We start from the raw sequence: 21,627 nt of genomic DNA, 5'->3' as shown, positions 1-21,627 counted from the left end.
CGCTTCCTACAGTTTAGCTTCCTGTTTCTTGGCTTCTGTACTCCAGTTAAACCAGTTTATTTTCATCTTGGGCACTACCTGACACTCTGAACCTGGATTTGGTTCTAGAAGGCTCTCCGTAGGAGGCTCATTTTAACCATCTCAGTCCTTTTTGCTGCTATTTCAGTAAATGTGACCGCACCTTCTTTTGTGGCTGACAGTTTCCTTTTCTTCTTTCCTCTTGCTACTTGAATGGTTCATTTGTTTCACAAATACTTTTTTGGATACTTATAACTGTACCCTAACAAGTGAACTCCAGGTCAGCAGGGACCTTAAATGCTTTGGCAATTTTTATATATCCAGAATCTGAATATTCCAGACACAAATGTGTTCAATAAATATTGGCTAACAGAATGAATCAATACCATACTGAGCAGTATATAGATAATTAAGATAAAAAATGTTATTTTCAGAAATTTTACAATAAAGGAGTGGGAGAGCATCATTTATAGTAATTGCAATAAATATCCTACCTAATAAAAGAGTAATATGCAAATTGACCCTAACTCCGCTATACCAAAAGCCACACCCATGAGCCACGCCCACCAGCCAATCAGGAGCAAATATGCAAATAAACCCAACCAAGATGGCTACAGCCACAGAGAGCAGAAAGGAGGCTTGGGCTTCCCCAGTAACAAAGGAAGCCAAGCTTTCCACCTGTCGTTGCCAGCCTAAGCCTCCACTCAAGGCTACAAAGTTTCAATTATAGAAGGTAAACAAATCCAAACAGAAATGGCGGCAGCCACTGAGCTAGAAAGAGCAGGACGCAAGGGTTGCCCCCGGCAATGGAGGAAGCAAAGCTTCTGCAGCCCAGGCTGGCCTAGGCCTCTGCTCCAGGCTACAAAGTTTCAATTATAGAAGCTACACAAACCCCAAAAGAAATGGCTGCCGGCCATGGAGCGAGCAGGAGGCTTGGCTCCGCTCCAGGCTACAAAGTTTCAATTGTAGAAGAAACATAAATCCCAGATACCAGGCCTCTGCTTGGGTCGCCAGGGTGCGTGGCCGGCCTGCAAACCACCACAGGCCCTTCACCCAGGCCGCCCCGCACCCCAAGGGAACCCCCATCCTGATCCAGGATACCCTTCAGGGCAAACCAGCTGGCCCCACCCCTGCACCAGGCCTCTATCCTATCTAATAAAAGGGTAATATGCAGATTGACCATCACTCCAACACACAAGATGGCTGCCCCCATGTAGTCAAAGATCCTGCCCCCATGTGGACACAAGATGGCCACCACAAGATGGCCAGCAGGGGAAGGCAGTTGGGAGGGACCAGGCCTGCAAGGCAGGGCAGTTGGGGGCAATCAAGCCTGCAGGGGAGGGCAGTTAGGGGTGACCAGGCCAGCAGAGGAGGGAAGTTGGGGGTGACCGGGCCTGCAGGGAAGGGCAGTTGGGTGGGACCCAGGCCTGCAGGGGAGAGCAGTTGGGGGGGGGGGACCAGGCCTGCAGGAGAGGGCAGTTAGGGGTGACCAGGCCTAAAGGGGAGGGCAGTTAGGGGCAAACACGCTGGCAGGGGAGCAGTTAGGCATCAATCAGGCTGGCAGGGGAGTGGTTAGGGGGTGATCAGGCTGGCAGGCAGAAGCAGTTAGGGGCAATCAGGAAGGCAGGCAGGCGAGCAGTTGGGAGCCAGCAGTCCTGGATTGTGAGAGGGATGTCCGACTGCCCGTTTAGGCCCGATTGGGCCTAAACGGGCAGTCGGACATCCCTCGAGGGGTCCCTGATTGGAGAGGGTGCAGGCTGGCTTGAGGAACACCCTCCACCCCCCACCCCATGCATGAATTTTGTGCACCGGGCCTCTAGTTGTTTAATAAAATCAGAGAGATAGGAGAAATTTTCCATACCGTTAGAACCACAAAAGACGACATCATCATTGACAGGGAATTAGAAATAAACTTGTAGGACAGGAGGGACAGTGAAAAAACTTTCCTGCCTTGACCATGGCATTGGGTGGGTGGAATAGAAATATTTTTTCCTGAGAATTTGTAGCATGAACTGACTTCACATAGATTTACAGTATGAATTTACTCTGTGTGGTCCCCAGACCATCAAACTGAGAATTTAATTTAAGGTGGTTGTGCTTGCAAGAGATTGGTAGGAGTACACCCAAACCCTCCCTGAAGAAATACAACTTCAACACAGGCCTCAACAAATTTCCATGGATGAAGGTGCAAAGAACAAGCTCACAAGGCAACAGGAGTGACAGCCAGCAGAAACAACTGAGAGCAGTATTAGACCCACTCAGCCTCTACTTATTGAAATTATCGTATAGAGTGCAAACATAGCGAAGTTTAGTTTACATATAGAAAGGCTTTAAAAGAGGAGCAAGGGACAGGAAACAACAAAAAAAGATCAAGCAGATTAGAAAAGGAGCGAGGTAGAACTTGGAAAAATAAAATATAGTGATCAATATAGTAATTGCAATTAGGTCACTGTGACCCTTTTCAGAGCAGTGTTATTGGAAGGATGGGGGCAGAATCCAAGCAATCCATTGAAGAATTAATGGCAGTAAATAAACTGTGCATTTGTTTTTATGTGCTTTTCTGTGTTCAGGTGATAGTTTACCATTTTAAAATATTAAATAATGTGAAATGAAAAAGTAAGAATGGTAAGAGCAGACTATTTCTGAAAGCTTTCAGTGGTAGCTACAGTGATGGTGATCAGGACAAAGAGGGAATCCCTTTTCCCATCAGTGCATTTCCTTATTCCCAGATACAATTCTACTTCTCTCTTTTTGACTAAAGGAAAATGGGAGATGGCAGAAAGGGAGGCAGGGTGGGAAGATGAGGGGGAAAGAATAGGAAAAAGAACAAAGCAGAACTGAAGGGGGGTAAGGGGGAAAGGAAAACCCAAATGGCTCCACCTCGTGATCCCCTTGTCCCGGAGCAGCATGTCACGGCAATGGAGAAAAATGGCGCAAGAGAAATGGAGAGCGTGTGCAGCACATTCTAACCAATCGCCTGGAAAAGTAACATTATATTAAGACAATTTTTTTTTTACTGTAAATCATAAATTTTACTTACAAAAACTTTAACAATAACTTAATCCTAACTTCATATTCAACTAGGGGAACTGGGTTTGAACTGAACCAAAAGTGACAAGCTTCATTTTGCAAACTTCAAGCATCACTTCTTAAAAATAAAGAAGTGTAAAGTAGGACATTCAATTTTCAGCTTGAATTATTTTTCCTTAAAAAACAACAACACACAGGGTAGGCCTCTCAGAGAGCCAGGGGAAGGGGATGAAGCCCACTGTTGGAGTTCACAGATCTATAGAAACTTAATTCATCTTTTTAGTTTGTCGTGCAAAGAGTTAAACATCTATTCTATCCACTACTTTGAAGTAGTTCAAAGTCAGGTAATGTTGAAAAAGCACAGTGCAATTTTTAGACAAATCGGATAGGTATGTCCATTTTAGCTCTTCAAATTAGCAAGTCAAAGCATTTTCAAATAAAAAAATTAACAGCCTAATTATGTTTCTCAATTCTACTGATTGTTCTCCCATCTTATTTTATAAAATACTTTAGAATGACTATCACATTTTCTGTACATCACGCTTCTGCTTGAAAATTGGCCTGACTTGCGATGTTGTGTTCGTTGAGTCTCTATAATACAGGTGTCATATTCCAGCCCATACTGGTTTAAAAGGAGGAGTGTGGCCCTGGCTGGTGTAGCTCGGTTGGTTAAGTGTCACCCCGTGGACCAAAGGGTGGCCAGTTCTATTCCAAATCAGGGCACATGCCCGGATTGGGGGTTTGATCCCAGGTCGGGGTGCGTGCAGGAGGCAACCAATAGATGTTTTTCTCAAACATTGATTTTTTTCTCTCTCTCCCCCTCTCCCTTTTCCTCTCTGTAAAAATCAATAAAAACATTAAAAAAAATAAGTAAAAGCAGGTGTGTGGTAGTTTATTGAGTACTAGAATCAAGAGTTTAGAGGGAAGCCTGGCTTTAGGTGTGGCTTGTGCTAAAGACTCTAACCATGTTCTTAGGATCTGTCTTTGGAGTCAGCTTCCCTGTAGTCAGCTTTAGTCCCAGGCTGGCTCCTCTCATCACAGAAAGTTATTGTGGAGCTCTAAGACCCATGCACTCAGACCATCAAATCCACCCCCAGTAAATGTCTTCTCATCCCTTATTGGTTCTGATAACTTATGTGTGTCTCGAGGCTAGAACCGTAGCCAGTGGGCTGGGTCCCACTGCCTGGTTTAACTCAGTCAGGGCCCACTGCTCCCAAGCCTTGAGCAGGGATTGTTCTTTCTAAACCACATGCTGAGAATGGGAGAGGGGTGGTTTTCAAATAAAACCGAGCTACCATTCCCTCGTATTTTAGGAGGAAGAAGGCTACTTGTTGGCAAAAGAAAGATGGTTTGGGCGAGAATAGGTCAACGTTAGCTCTAGAAAAAAATATTGAAGGGTAAAATTTAGTATTTTCTTTCATTTTTAGATCCTCCATTTTCACACCCTTTCTTCTCATTTTCAGTTAATATTTTACTCATGCATACCCTAAAGTTTATAAAGCAAAGGTCATTGCTAATGTACATTTGGCTTCCATCTACAATGGCTAATGTATTGTCAGTCAGTGAAAAATCAATAAGCACGAAGAATTGGGTTTTCATGTTATGTCAGTTTATATTGACCCTTAAATTTTAGAAGAAAATTGCATTTCTTTAATGTAAAGGTGTAGGAAGAATAATAACAATTGAAGTAAAATATTATTCAATAGAAAGTGTTAGAGAACAAAAAAGTTTTCATTACTCATCAGTTACAGATTTATATGATCTTTTCATGCTCATTCTTGTCCCTTAAAGTAGAAAATAGATATTTGAAATCTAATGTCATCAACCACAATTTTATTTTTATATAAACAAGTTTAAAAGATGTCAAATATAATAAAAGTATGGAAGCGTAATTTACTTGTGTATTTTGACCAAGACACAATGGCCAATTTCTCCCTTCTATTTGCTACTCTCCTGTTATTTATTTACTCAGCAATTATTGAGTACCTCCTATATTCCAGGCACTGTTTTAGGACATGGGAATATAAGGTCAATGCTTTATTGTATCACTCACAATGGAATTCCAATTGTATAACACAATAGAAATAATATTGTTTGCATGGATTATAATTAAAGAGGAACCATATGTATGTAAATGAATATAAAATTATTTTCTGTGCAGCAAGGATAATATTCAGGCTTCCATGAGAAAGAACTAATTTTATTTAAACACATGAAATCTCAATTTGAAAGGACAGTTTCTCTGTTTGGACCTAGAACTGTGCTCAAGGTTTTCTTCATCATCAACCTTTACCCTTAGTGGAGATTGCTCAAACCACTAGTTGTTAGAAAGAGGATGTGGAGCATCTAAAGAGTTTCCTAAAATGTGGAACAGGTTTGTAATTTAAGGAAAAGAGAATTCTAACCCTGCTATTATGTATTGTTCAAGCTTAACTGTTAAAAATTCACATATGTGAAACCATCTTATATTAATACAAATGAGAAGACAGATATATAGTTCTTTTTAATTTATTTTTCACCCCTTTGGATATTTGAGGCTACAGAATCAGGTCCTGAGAAAACTGGATTTCAATGAAATTCCTATGAAAAGATGTCTAGAAGACTTTGCGTCAGATATAGCAAGACAACATCTGATTAGCAAGTGGCCACTTTGGGTTTTCTTATGATAGGCCAGAATCCTAAACATTTCACAATATTCTAGCCTCACATAATCCTTGTGCTGCAGAGAGGCAGCAGAGTGAGGTTGTGAAGAATATGGACGATGGATTCTGCCTGCCTGGATTTGAATTACTGCTCTGCCATATGCTAGCTGTATGATCTTACTCTCCTTGTCTGTTTCCTCATCTATGAAATGAGGATAAAATATGACCTACCTCAAGGATTGGTATGAGCATTAACTGGATAAATATGTGTAAAGTGCTTAGAACAATGTCTGGGTCATAGTATATAGTATGTGTTTGGCTAAATACACACACACAGAGTAATTTTTCACATTATATAGTCAAACTGGGGTTATATAACTTTATATAACTATAAAATAATATTTTATTATTTGACCTAGCTTTTCTACTGAGGACTATTAAAACTTAAAGGATATGACTGGATAGCTAACATACAAGTGAACTTCCTAACTTTTCCATGTAAGATGCCTGTCAGAATCATTCGGTGTCTTTGTATTTAATAGATGTTTTATAATGTCATATTTGTGTGTATTCCTCAACAAATCCACAAGGGGTATAAAAATCCACAAGTAGCATAAAAATAAAGGGGAATAAAAGGTTTTATTTCTGGTGACCACTCCCCAGTAGTCTTCATTTTTTACTTCTAAACACACATTGGCAATGGGAATACAAAGAACACAAGGAAGTGCTTCCATGTAGCTCCAAGGAAAGACCCGGCATACTTAGGGAATTGCTGAACGAAAGCAGAAGAATGTCATGAGACACCTGGGACTCTTGTTCTTCACGTCCGAAGACACAAACTTCTGAAGCATGTGGCGTTACTTAACCAGGGCAATGCTGTCATTCTAGAATGCATTTAAGAATGTGCTGATAATTTAAACTTACACAGTGTTATTTGCTAATTACATTTCAACAAAGCTGGGGGGAAAAAGAATGTGCAGGTGCTACTGGCATAGAATAGGCTTGGAATAGGAATGTTAAATGTCTTGCAAACAGTGGGAGATTCCTGCAGAATAAAAAAATTGAAACGCTCAAAATAGCACCTGGTCTTCCTGCATGGATGATCACAAAGAATTCTCTAAGAGAAACAACTCTGGCCTAGGACATGGGAGACCTATGTTGTGGCCCTGATTTAACCCTCCACTGTCTGCATGACCTTGTGGGAGTCCCGGAACCATTCTGGATATCAGTTTCCTCTCTGATAAATATAATGTTAGAAGTCCCTTTCACCACGATTTCTTTGACTTAAAAGTCTAAAGATAATGGCTCTGGTTTCTTGTTTAACAGTAACTTAACTTTTCAGCAATAAGATTTCCAGTTGACAGGATGACATGATGTCAATCCATTTGAAGCCACAACTGTGCAAATATTGTCCTATAAATATTCCAGTGTTTAGTTTTTTGTGTCCTTTTTTAAATCCTCACCTGAGGATATTTTCCATTGATTTTTAGAGAGAGTGGAAGGGAGGGGGACAGTCAGAGAGAGAGAGAAATATCAATGTGAGAGAGAAATGTGGGTCGGTTGCCTCCCATACAAACCTGCAACTGTGCCCTTGACTGGAATTGAACCCAGGACCCTTCAGTCTGTGGGTTGACATTCTATCCACTGAGCCAAACAAGCTACTTATAAAAAAGTGCAAGTAGCCTGGCTGGTATGTCTCAGTGGTTGAGCATTGACCTATGAATCAGGAGATCAGGTTTGATTCCCAGTCAGGGCACATTCCCCGGTTGTGGGCTCTATCCCAGTGTGTAGCGTGCAGGAGGCAGCTGATCAATTATTTTCTGTCATCATTGATGTTTCTATCTCTCTCTGCCTCCCTTTTGAAATCAATAAAAAATACTTTTTTAAAAAGTGAAAGTACACTTTTATATAAAAATTTATCAGCAAATATTGACCATATTTAGAGTTGATCTATTTTACTACTTGTGTCCTGAACATACTAATAACTATAACTTGCCCGGAATTTTTATGTAAAATTTGTAACTTCTCATAAAAGGTTAACTGATGTATAGCGTATTCTGTACACTTATTTATTATAAAATACTATTTTTTATAACTAGACTCTTATTCTATATAAATATTTATTAAATATTGATGTTAAAGTAATAAGAAAGAAATCCAGTATAGCATATTCAGTGATGAACCATTTCCCATATAATATTTTTTCTCTTAAGAAAAGCAGTCTGTTGTCAGTATCATGAAAGTTCCTATGTGAACTTTCTGGTCTCAGAAAGTTCATGTATGCTTCTGAGACCAGGTTTCTTGCAAAATGTTTTATTCATCTGAGTCCGGAGAGGTGCTATAAAGTGTTCTGCACACGGGCATCCAATCCGTTCTGACAGATTCAGTCCTCTGCCCTACTTTGCAGTTCATTTTGTGACCCGGAATAAATTGTATAAAAGCCATTACTGAATAAAAATTGGCAAACTTCAGATCTAAAATAGATTTCTATAAAAAAAAAACCTCTTTAAATTATTGAGCTCCTGATCACAACAACGATGTAAGTTTTAGTAGGAAATGAATTAAAAAAGTAAAATCCTTTCTTCAACCTCCAGTGGCTCTTTTAATTCATGTTATGTTTTAAATATACACTTACCGTAGGAGATAAAAGGATACATGGGAGGGCTTTTCATTTGTTGTGTTTACCTTGTAAGAAAATAAATTACTTTTATTTGAAATAAAATGTCACTTCTTCATAAATCTTGAAAAATTCTAAATTCTAAATAATTGTATTTGTCATAGCAATAGTTATTGCTAATATACTATCAGTTATCTTTATCTGGAAAAACGAAATGGTTCTATTTTTAAAGTTTTCTCTCAGGAAACAAAAACATATTCTAGTAGTATGCTGGTACCTCAGCTTTTAAAGTATTTTTATATTACAGATATGGACATGTGGTTATTCATTTATATTATAAACTAAATTCATGTTGAAAACATAAATACAGTTTTAAAAAGCAATTAATTTTTCCATTTTAAACTGATTCTCTGTTTACTATAAAACTTTGGATAATAATGAAGGTAAAAATTAAAAAAAATATCTATTATAGCCTCTTTATATCATAGCTAATGTTTTGGTATCTATAATAATAAAAGTGTAATATGGTAATTAGACCAGATGTCCTTCCGGACGACTTTCAGGACGAAGCCGGGGCTGCGAGGGAAGCCTGGGTCCCGGGTACCAGAGGGAAGCCAGTGCTGGCAGCTAGGGGAAGGAAGGCCTACTCTTACATAAATTTCGTGCATCGGGCCATATATATACATGCATGTATATATCCTATATAATAAAAAGGTAATATGCAAATTGACCCTCACACCCTCACAAGACAGCTGCCTACGACCAGGCTGGCAGTGGGGTTAGTGAGGAACGACCAAACTACTGAATAGCAAGCTGTATGTATTTGTTGTCACACCCGAGGGCCACCTAGGCTTTTATTAGTATAGTTAACTTACCACAGTCTATCTCCAAATGATATTATATCACTTCATGTATAGTATAAGAACATTTCAAGAGTTTACTTCCATTTCCTTCTTTTCTACCTTTGCACTTATTGTTGTAACATATTTTACTTTGCATATGTTCTAAACCACATGCTACATTGTCATTAGTTTTGTTTAATTACAAATTTTATAGTAAAAAATTTAAAGAAAAACATTACATGTTTAACTATGAATTTACCATTTCTAATACTCTTTATTCCTTTGTATAGATTTATATTTCTATCTGATATCATTTTCTTTCTGACCAAAGTACATCTTTTTTTTAAAAAGTAGTTTTTTTGTTGAGTTCAGAGAGAGAAAGGGAGAGGGATAAAGGGATAGAAACATCAATGATGAAAGAGAATTATTGATCAGCTGCCTCCTGCATGCTCCCTACTAGGGATTGAGCCCATACCTGGGCATGTGCCCTGACCAGGATTCAAACCTGTGACCTCTTGCTGCATGGGTTGATGCTCAACCACGGAGCCACACTGGCCGGGCCCAAAGAACATCCTTTATCATTACTTGTAATATGGGGCTTGTGGCTAATTAAATCGTTTGGCTTTTGTATGTCTGAAAACTGTGTTGCCTTCATTTTTGAAAGATATTTTGGGAGCTATGATATTTTAAGTTGACATTTTTTTAATTGGTTTTACACAGAGAGAAAGAGAGAGGGATAGAGAGCTAGAAACATCGATGAGAGAGAAACATTGACCAGCTGCCTCCTGCACACCCCCCACCGGGGATGTGCCCGCAACCAATGTACATGCCCCTGACCGGAATCGAACCTGGGACCCTTCAGTCTGCAGACCGACGCTCTATCCACTGAGCCAAACCGGTTTCGGCGACATTTTTTTTCTTTCACTACCTTAAGATTTTGCTGTACTCTCTTACTTGCATTGTTTCTGATGAAAATATGATGTCATCTATACATTTGTTCCTCTGTATATAATGAGCCTTTTCCTCTGGTTGGTTGAATCCTCTCTTTATCACAGGTTTGAAAAAGTTTGATTATAATGTGCCTTGATATAATTTTATTCATGCTTTTGGTGCTTGGGTTTTATTGAGCTCCTTGAATGTAAAGTTATTACAACATACTGCTTTCTTCAGAGAGAGTTGCTGATGTAAAAAACTCTTATAGATAAAATTTTAAAAGTTCTAAAATAAATGATGCTTCAAAATGATTAACTTTATTAAATAACTACAAGTTCACTCCAGAATTGTGTTTTAAAATTGTGTTATCATGTGGATGACGATCACATAAACCTGCTGCTCCATATAGAAATCTGTGAGGAAGCAGGGGAACAGTTTGCAACAGTGTGTTGTAGTTAAAAGGTGAATTACGAAGGATTTTTAAGAAGCGGTAGCCAGATTTTGTGGAGTGTTTTGAAAAAGAAGGCTGCAGTAATTAGCTACTTAGCAGGCATTTTTGCGTTAGATGAACCAGTTGAACAAGTATCCACAAGGCGATGGAGGAAGTAGTTTAACTTCAAGTGACAAGATTCTTCAATTTCTAAGAATATGAGCCTTTGGAAAAAAATATATTGATTGCAACAGGAAATCTTGACACGTTCCCACTGTTGCCTGGGCTTGAGAGTAAAGAAGGATATTCATAAGACTTCAGCTTTATGGAAACTACTTGGAAGACCCGCAGAAAAAAACAGAATAGTATTTCTCTTTCTCTCAACACAAGGGTGAGAGACCCTCTCTCTGAATCTTCTGCTGATCCCGAGAACCTGACTGAGAGGAGAACAGGGATTCTGTGAGTTGCAGTCTGATCATGCAGCTAAGATTGCTTTATGGGTCTTGCCACTAGACAAGTTGTGGATTTCTGTGAAGGAAGAGTATCTTGCCATTCATAGGAAAGCAGCAAACATTTCACTGCAGTTTTCCACTCATTACAAATGTGAGCAAGCTTTGACTTGTTTAACAATCATCATGAGAAAAAGGGTGAAAATTATCTCATTTTGGTTGAAAATGAAATACATTTGTGTTTATCTCAAGTTTGATCCAGAATTAGGTAACTGTGCAGGAGAAAAACAAGCACGAGTTTCAAGCTATTTTATTCTTTTTATTTAAACTTTTATTAATAAAACGGAAAACTAAAGTCAGACAACTGCTTTGCTTTTGCATCTGATCTGACTACATGCCAGTGAAATGATTCTTTATGAGGAGGTAGAAGAGAACCGTCAATATACCAGTTCCATTAAAAATGGCATACTGGAATATCTAATAAAGTTAGGTAAATGAAATAAAAAAAAGAGAACAAATTAAATATAAGAAGAATCTATCCCACAAATATCAGGGACCTCCTTTAATAGTCTTCAATGTAGCTTATTTGCAATCAAGATCAATCATATTGCACAACCCCCAAAGGAAAAAAATGAGGGAACTCATGGATAATTTTCACAGCTTCATTGTAAAGTCCAAGATCAAAAGGATGGTTATCTTCTTTAAACTGGACATAAGATGATCTGTTACTCTTCCAACTACTTCCACGATCCTAGAGATTTCTTCACCAAGGGGCTCTATCAACTCAATGGTTGCACTTTTTCCTTTGAGAAAGGAAAAAAACACACCATTTTTCCAGTGGGATGAATCCTTTCCAGCCTCCCTATGAAGCAGACAGGCCAGTTGATGGCCTGAGCTAGCATGCTGGTGTTTATGCATGATTTGGGCAACTCCATCACTTCCACCATAATTGCAGACGGAGATTGGCTGCCGGCGGGAAACCAGTGGAGGAGTGAAAAACCAAGTTATTTTATTCTTTATTTCTAGTTTCAAAAATAAAAAAAATATGTACACATAAATCTTATATAATGAAAGAGTAATACAGTAGGTCCTCGGGTTACATTGGAGATTTGTTCCTACAGCGCGATATAATGTGATTTTCGCCGTAAGTCGGAACCCACCTACATAAGCACCTACGTCACTCACATGGAGCACATACACAGCAGTAATGAAGTGAAACAGCAAAAAAAATTTTAAAGAAAGGTAACAATTCCTGACCTTTACTTGTGGTAAATAAATAATAAAAAAACATAAAGCACATATGTACATACGTAGAAATGACGGAACTTTTTTTTTTAATAAATAAATGTGAGATGGTGATGTAACCACGAAACGACATATGTTGAGTCCGATGTAATCCGAGGACTGCCTGTTTGCAAATTGACTCTAATGGTGGAACAACCAGGAACAACCGGTTGCTATGATGCACACTGACCACCAGGGGGCAGATGCTAACACAGGAGCTGTCCCTGGTGGTGAGTGCGCTCCCACAGGGTGAACTCCACTCAGCCACAAGCCGGGCTGATGGCTGTGAGCGCAGCGTTGGTGACGGGAGCCTCTCTCACCTTCTTGGCAGCGCTAAGGATGTCCATCTGGCGGTCCCCCAAGGGTTCCCCAGAGGGCACAGGTGGACTTCCCCTGAGGGGTCCCGGACTGCGGGAGGGCACAGGTTGGGCTGAGGGCCCCCCCACCGAGTGCATGAATTTTCATGCACCGGGCCTCTAGTAGGAATATAAAAGAGAATTTTAAAAGTCAGATTTTTTTTTTTAAAATAACAGGAATATCTTGTCATTCTTCTTCTTTTTAAAAAATATATTTTTATTAACTTCAGAGAGGAAGGGAGAGGGAGAGAGAGGTAGAAGCATCAATGACGAGAGAGAATCATTGATTGGCTGCCTCCTGCACGCCCCACACTTGGGATGGAGCCTGCATCCTGGGCATGTGCCCTGACCAGAAATCAAACTGTGACCTCCTGTTTCATAGGTTGACACTCAACCACTAAGCCACACCACCTGTGCAAAAGCCAGTATTTGTGCATAATAACTTTATAATTGCTAGCCCTGTAGGACTATACTTGAGTCTGATCATGTTACTCAGGAAAAATTTACTTTTTCAAAGTTTTGTATTAAAATCTATCTTTTTTTTTCATTTTAATTTCTTCATTGGTTAAGGTATTACATATTTGTCCTCATCATCCCCTCCCCCCCACTCATGCCCTCACCCCCCTGGTGTCTGTGTCCATTGGTTAGGCTTATATGCATGCATACAAGTCCTTTGGTTGATCTCTTACCCTTACCCCCACCCTCCCTACCTTCCCTCTGAGGTTTGGCGGTCTGATCGATGCTTCCCTGTCTCTGGATCTGTTTTTGTTCATTAGTTTATGTTGTTCATTATTTCCCATAGATGAGTGAGATCATGTGATATTTATCTTTCTCTAACTGGCTTATTTCATTTAGCACAGTGGTCGGCAAACTGCGGCTCACGAGCCACGGTTTGCCGCTCTGTTGACTAATGAGTTTGCCGACCACTGGGATAGGGGCTTAATCACAAGGAACAACAACAGCCTGTAATTATTGGAATCGAGAGTCTAGGTCAGTGGTCGGCAAACTCATTAGTCAACAGAGCGGCAAACCGCGGCTCACGAGCCGCAGTTTGCCGACCACTAACTTAGCATAATGCTCTCCAGTTCCATCCATGTTGTTGCAAATGGTAGGAATTCCTTCTTTTTTAGCACAGCTTAGTATTCCATTGTGTAGATGTACCATAGTTTTCTAATCCACTCATCAGCTGATGTGCACTTAGGCTGTGTCCAAATCTTAGCTATGGTAAAGGGTGCTGCTATGAACATAGGGGTGCATATAACCTTTCTGATTGATGTTTCTAGCTTCTTGGGATATATTCCTATAAGTGGTATTACTGGGTCAAATGGCAGTTCCATTTTCAGTTTTTTGAGGAAACTCCATACTGTTCTCCACAGTGGCTGCACCAGTCTGCATTCCCACCAGCAGTGCGCGAGAGTTCCTTTTTCTCTGCATCCTCGCCAACATTTGTCGTTTATTGATTTGTTGATGATAGCCATTCTGACAGGTGTGAGATGGTACCGAATTGTCATTTTGATTTGCACCTCTCAGATGATTAGTGACTTTGAGCATGTTTTCATATGTCTCTTGGCCTTCCTTCTGTCTTCTTTGGAAAAGTTTCTATTTAGGTCCCTTGCCCATTTCTTGATTGGATTGTTTATCTTTCTTTTGTTAAGTTCCCTGTAAATGTTGGAGATTAAACCCTTATCAGTGATAACTTTGGCAAATAAGTTCTCCCAGGTGGTGGTCTTTCTTGTTGTTTCATTGATGTTTTCTTTTGCTGTGTAAAAGCTTTTTATTTTGATATAGTCTCATTTGTTTATTTTCTCTTTATTTTTCATTGCCTTAGGAGCAGTATCATTGAAGAAGTTCCTTCGGCATATGTCTGAGATTTTGCTGCCTGTGGATTCCTCTAGTATTTTTTATGGTTTTCTGTCTTATATTTAAGTCCTTGATCCATTTTGAGTTTATTTTTGTGTATGGTGTAAGTTGGTGGTCTAGTTTCATTTTTTTGCATGTATCTGTCCAATTTTCCCAACACCATTTATTGAAGAGACTGTCTTGATTCCATTGTATGTTCATGCCTCCTTTGTCGAATATTAATTGGGCATAGTGGTTTGGGTCGATTTCTGGGTTCTCTATTAAAATCTATCTTAAGATATATTTTTATTCATCCTCTTTTGGCTTATGGTTTAGTAGATTTACTGATTGCATTGTCAATAATTTTCATGTTTAAATATGCCATCCATACCTTTGTTCCTCTGTATGTAATGAGCCTTTAAATCAATTTAGAAATTTTATTTAAATTAAATCAACAAAGCCTACCTCAAGAAAAATTAAGTCACATAAGTTTAAAGAACATTTTAAGGTTTGCCACATATATTCATAGTTTATGAAATTACACATGCTACATATTTATAATATTTGAAAGGGGAAGTAAGATACTGATTTTAAGAAAGGTAAGCTAAACCCAACTTCTTTTTTTTTTTTCAAGAAAGTTGGAATAAGAAGTCATTTTAGTTTTAAATAAGGGGAAAAACCCCACATAGCTTACATTATTAACTACTTGTGAAGTCCATGTTTATTATGGACGTTTATTATTAGGTCTTGGATGTGGCGGCCCTGAGAATGTGCCTTGCAGACCCCTAACCACAGGGAACTTAACTGAGCAAACGCCCCGGCTGCTGTGCTCTGAACTGATCACCGTGTTGGTGCTAAGGTCGCTCTTCCCACAATGTGCTCCCCGCTGGTGACGGAGGCAAACCCACACCTGGGTGTCAGCAAACCCCTCTGTTAGCCAGTTTTGGTTCGAAGACTCTGACAGCCTTGCTGACCCCTCCTTGGACATAAGGGAATCTAGACCACTTCCACCCAACTTCCCTTCTTCTCTCCTTGACACAGGGTCATCTGTGCTTCATGGCCTGATGGCTCTCCCAGTCTTCCCGGTCTCCGTGCCCATTATCTCTCAAAGATGTTTCTGTAATAAAGTCCTTGCTTGTTTAAACCTGTGTTGGTGTCTTGGAGGACTTGGACTCACACATTAGATATGGTTTAAAAATCAAATAGGAAATAAAAATTTAAAAAGGCTAAATTTCCTCTGCCTACATTACCAACTTAGTGACTGTTGGTGTCCTTTGTGGGGAGAGAGGGCCATACCAAAAAACTAGGCCAATAAGTTTGTAAAAAAATAATTTTAATAATAAATGGAAATACTTTACAATGGGGTTGGAGCTGCCATCCCAGAGAAATCACCTTGCACATTTAATGCCTCAAACCTTTGGAATGGTGAAGCAGGGCGAGATAACCTTTGGATTGAGTCTAAAGCAACACTGTGTCCCAAAGCACTGTGTGCATGGAGAGCAAGGAAGCAGATATTATGACTGCAGGACTGCTGATTACAGACTAAAAAACAAAAACATCGATTAGAATTAGTATCACTATGCTAGCTTATCTGCACCAATAGCAACGCCTTCCTTCTATTGATGTCACTGTTCCCCTTCCCTTTCTCCTGCTTGGAACACTATTTGGGTTTCTGCCTGTGTCAGGGCTTCCTGAATAGCTATTCTTTTTTTTTCTCTTTTTTTTAAACTAAAATAAGTGCTTGTTGCCTATCACTTTGGCCTTTTACTTATAGGTAAACAAGTTATTCATAATATTCATGGAAAAAGATCATTCCTATTTCTGTGACAATTATTGACAGCTGTTATTGCATTATTATATCTATATTTTACCAGTCACATTAACATTTTGTCACTTGTAGATATAAGAATATTTATGTGGGGGTTCCCTGAGACTTGAAAATTATTTCAAAACTTCCTCCAGGGTAAAAAGATTGCAAATGAATATCCTAGACTACTTCTGAAGTGCTTCAACTCAATTCATTTCATTTCTTGATCCTCTGGGTATTATATTTTGTGTTGAATCAGAAATATTCTGCTCCCTCTTTGCAGCTAAAAGTAGCTGAGTCTAATTCTTGCCAACACAGAAGCCCATCCTAAAAGCTATTTCCTGTCTGTTTCCCTCTACCTCCCCCTTTATATGATTCATGGGATCTCTGATAGAGTCTAGCTGCCCTGCAGAGTTAAAAGGCTACATTATAATCCTAGAGGGATTATCCATTTTTAATATATATTTTATTGATTTTTTACAGAGAGGAAGGGAGAGGGATAGAGAGCTAGAAACATCGATGAGAGAGAAGCATCAATCAGCTGCCTCCTGCACACCCCCTACTGGGGATGTGCCTGCAACCAAGGTACATGCCCTTGACCGGAATCGAACCTGGGACCCTTCAGTCCCCAGGCCGACGTTCTATCCAGTGTGCCAAACCGGCTAGGGCGGGATTATCAATTTTTACAAAGTCATTAAGACAACATTTGTGTATAGGATAATATAGGACTACTGCTCACAGATTTAGAAAATAAAAAAAATATTTAGGTTTTAAACATGGGGAAAAGTAATCCTTGCTATAAGTGGCACTCAAGATCAGGACCAGGAAGGAGCAAAGCATAGTATTTAAGAACATTCTGCATCGGAATAAATCTGCTTGGTCACTGACTAACTGTATGGAGTCTGGCAAGCCACATTATTCCCCTGTTTACTTATCTATGAAAATAGAAATAATAATACCTGCTTAGAAGAATTAAATGCAAGAATATATGGAAAGTGCTCACTACTGTGCCTGACACAGTGTTATCACTCAATAAAGTGTAGTTCTAACCATTAGGAAAGATGAGTTGATGTGATTTTCATCTCAGTGCTATTATATAAAGTCATTTTGCATCTTGCATTGAGATCAAGTTCTTTTAAGGAAATTAATTTGTATTGCTAGCAAAGAAATACAGGAAACTATGGAAAAAAAATCAAGTTGCTGAAGCTACCACAGTTTAGCATGCACATTTTCTTTTTTTGTTATTTATTTATGTATTTTTATTAAAACATTGGGGTGTCATTGGTTAATCCAATTATATAGGTTTCAATTCTAGGATATATCCTCTGTATATTGCATTATGTGCTCACCATCCAAAGTCAAATCTCCTTTCATCACCCTATATCCGCTTCCTCTACTCTTCACCATCCCTCAACCCCCTTCACCATCCCTCAGCCCCCTTCCGCTATGGAAACCGCCATACTGTTGCCTGTGTTGAAGAGCACATACATTGTCATTTAATGCCCCTGCTTGAAGTCCTTCATCTCACGGCAGCTCTCCATGGTGCCCTTAAGCCTGAGCTCCTGCATTCCTCTTCTCCAGAGAATAAGTGCTGGAGGGGAGAGAAGGGAGAGGAGATTGTGGGAGGGACCAGAAGTAGCTGCTTCCTTGCCTGGGTAGGAGAGGAGCCTTGGCCACCCAAACATTTTGTTAATATATTTTTATTGATTTCAGAGAGGAAGGGAGAGGGAGTGAGAGATAGAAACATCAATGATGAGAGAGAATCACTGACTGGCTGCCTCCTGCACACACCTGACTGGGGTTCGAGCCCGCAACCTGGGCATGTGCTCTGACCGTGAATGGAACTCTGACCTCCTGGTTCATAGGTTGATGCTCAACCACTGAGCCATGCCATCAGGGCAACACCCAAACATTTTGGATACAATCTTTCAGCCAGTCCCCCATTTTCAGATCCTGCCCTTCTGAAGTAGTTGGTGCCTCTACTGCCGAGCCTCCAGGTACACAAGGTATTTTGATTCACATCATTCAAAAAATAACACTTAAAATGAGGTAATATATTGCATAATGCTTTGATTAATTCAGTTTCTTTACCTCATTTAGTCTTTACAATAATTCAATAACATAGGCATTGTTATTATCTTAACTTTACTGATGAGTAAATTAGGGCTAAAAGGGGCTGAATAACTTCTTCAGGTTTTATAGTGGCAGGACAGGACTTGGTTATTTTTTTCACCTCTGTACTCTGAGGCAGAGGGGTGGAGGGGATCACTGCTTATTTAACTCAAATGCTTAACAGAATATGATCACAATGGCCAACCATTAAATAGCTCTGCATTGCTTCTAAAATAAGTTCATAACTTTTAGAATAGACAAAATGTTAGGGGCCATAGGGGAGGAACTGGAAATAATATTTTGTACTTGCTACTGAATCATCCAAAATAGACGATTATGCTGACAGTCAACTCACAACGTTTTCTGGACATCTAGGTAAAAATGTTTGTCGAAACATGTCTGGCCTAATATTTGGTGATGGAAGATGATTTGACTTTGGGTGGTGGGCACACAGTGCAATGCACAGATTTTGTAACATAGAAATCCATACCTGAAACCTAGATGATCCTATTAACCAGTGTCACCTAATAAACTTAATTACAAAAATATATGGACTCAAGAATCACACTGGTCTAACATTGCTGTTTACTCGATAGAGACTTAGAGAAATAGTTCTTGGAACTTTTAAAAATAGTGCCTAGTTTTTTGTGTTTTTTTTTAAATGTCTTTATTGATTTCAGAAAGGAAAAGAGAGGGATAGAAACATCAGTGATGAGAGAGAATCATCCATTGGTTGCCTTCTGCAAACCCCCAACTGGGGATCAAGCCTACAAACAGACATGTGCCCTGACAGGGTATCGAACCATGATCTTCTGGTTCATAGGTCAACACTCAACCACTGAGCCACAACAGCCAGGCAATAGTGCCCAGTTTTATTTCAACTTTATAATGCCACAGATTTATCCATGCTAATGAAAATCTTTTTGTATACTGGCAATCTATTATAAGTCTACTTATCTAAAAATGCTAAATCTACCAATGATGGTAATCCTTTATAATAAAAGGCTACTATGCAAATAGACCGAATGGCAGAACAACCAGAACAACTGAACAACCAAACAACCGGTCGCTATGACGTGTGCTGACCACCAAGGGGTGTGCGTGGAACATGGTGGGTGTTGGCTGTGGTGGGATGGTGGAGCAGGTGAGCGGGGGCACCAGACCAAGGAAGGGCACCAATCGCTGTCATCGGGGCAAGCCTCTGGTGATTACTGAAAATTCTTTCTCCCATGCACCGCGGTCCCACACGGCGCTCGCACCTGCTGCCAGCTCAGCCCCACTGGCACCCGGTGCCAGCCCCAATTGCCCCTGAGGGCTTCTCCACCTCCCCTTGCTCCTGAGGAGCGATCAGAGCAGCAGCTGCTGCTCGTACCTGCTAACGACTCCAGCCCCGCTTGCACCCGTGGCTAGCGCCTTCAGGGGGTACAAATGGAGCTGGAGCCATCAGCACGTGGGAATGGCGGTGGCAGGAGCAGGGCTGCCGGCAGACAGGGGACTGGGGGCCACAGCAGGAGGGGCCAGGTGGGGGAGCAGAGGATGGGCTGAAACCCGCCCCTGTGCCTACCACAGCCTCGTGGCCCACAGTTCCTTTCAAGGTGCACAAATTCGTGCGCTGGGCCCTTAGTCCTATATAATAAAAGCCTAATATGCTAAGTGTCCGGTAGTCCAGTCCGTTCAACCAAAGTGTAATATGCTAATGATATGCTAAGGCCACTCAACCGCTTACTATGATGGGCACTGACCACCAGGGAGCAGATAGTAGACCAGTCGACCAGTCGCTATGACATGCACTGACCAGCAGGGGGCAGACGCTCCAACTGGTAGGTTAGCTTGCTGCTGGGATCCGGCCTATTGGGACTGAGTGAGATGGGCTGGACATGCCCTGGAGTCCTCCTGCAGTTCTTCCCTGGCTGGCCAACCTCCCGTGTCCCTCCCTGGCCATGACCGTGCACCGGTGAGGTCCCTCGGCCTGGCATGTGCCCTCTGGCAATCTGGGACCCCTTGGGGAATGTCGGAGAGCCAGTTTTGGTCTGATCCCACAGGCCAGGCTGAGGGACCCCACTGCTGCACAAATTCATGCACCGGGCCTCTAGTTTAATCATAATTGTATTTCTCACTTTAAAAAAATATCCCCCCTCCCTGTTACCCCTTCTGATCCAACATTACTTTAGGATGTACTTCAGTTTATATTTTTAGACTACGTCTGCTACCAGTCAGAGAAAAGTGAAAGACTCAAAACCTCAAATGATGTCTGGACCATCTATTCTATCTTATGAACACATTTTTATATGCTGACCTTTATTTCTAATTGACAGAAAACTCTTATATGAACAAAGGCATCATTTATCGAAAAAAATTTTTTACCTACATAAAGACTTACATAATAAGCCTTAAATGTGGTTACTTCATGCCTCAACATTAATGAAATAGAAAGTTTTTTTCCTGATATAAAACAAAATGGTATTTGTTTGGGATTAAATAATGAAGCTATTTCACTCAGGAAATCACTAACTGATTACCTGGAAATGTATTCATGTTACAATACATTTTATAATACTTTCTTAACAGATATACATGTTTAAAACAGTCAGCAATGCAAAAATAAAATACTTATGAGCTATAAAAATATACAGAGTACAACATTAAGTATTTCCTTTAAAATATAATTAATTGCTTCTAGGCCTTTTGGCTATGATCAGTGAAGAATATAATTCAGAAAGCACTTGTGGGTTTAAAATATGGCTTCTCTAAAAATATCTCTTATTATGTGCATTCAGCTAGAAAAATATTGTGACCATCTTCATGAGGTTGACATGTTCCAGTTTCTAAAACTGATCTCTGCCAACAATGTCCTGCCTTCACAGTCAATGCTCATTGCGAGGTTTCCCTCTGTGCCTGTGGCATGGACCCTGCATGCAAAACTTCACTGCCTTCCGTCTGGCATTACTTTCTACACTTGATCTTAGCCAACAGGCCAAGAAGCGAGGGACGTTCTATTCAAACATGAATTAATTACAATGGCTTATAAAGCATGTCTGAACTAATAATAATAGTATTACAGTGGAAAGTACCGTAATATACCATTTACCACAGAAACAACAATGAAGTTAAAAGATTAGTACAGTTAAATTTAACCCAAGTTTGTCTTAAATGACAACACAGCAGTTTGGCAGTGCATCAGTGTACAAAACACAGGAACCAGACACAAACTGCTGATTACAAGGAGAAGACGTGCAATTCAGCACATCAGGGACTCCCAGTTCCAGTC

General features: G+C 40.1%; 1 pseudogene across 1 annotated transcript; it reads right to left on the bottom strand.

The window, feature by feature from the left end:
* Positions 1–11,484: 11,484 nt before the first annotated feature.
* LOC307101460 (replication protein A 14 kDa subunit-like) lies at positions 11,485–11,908 on the bottom strand (annotated as a pseudogene). The gene has a single exon. The product of its transcript is annotated as a replication protein A 14 kDa subunit-like (transcript).
* Positions 11,909–21,627: the final 9,719 nt, after the last annotated feature.

This window comes from Cnephaeus nilssonii, assembly GCF_951640355.1.
Source record: "Cnephaeus nilssonii genome assembly, chromosome: 1".
Classification (NCBI taxonomy): domain Eukaryota; kingdom Metazoa; phylum Chordata; class Mammalia; order Chiroptera; family Vespertilionidae; genus Cnephaeus; species Cnephaeus nilssonii.
This window is presented reverse-complemented; position numbering and strand designations above follow the sequence as displayed.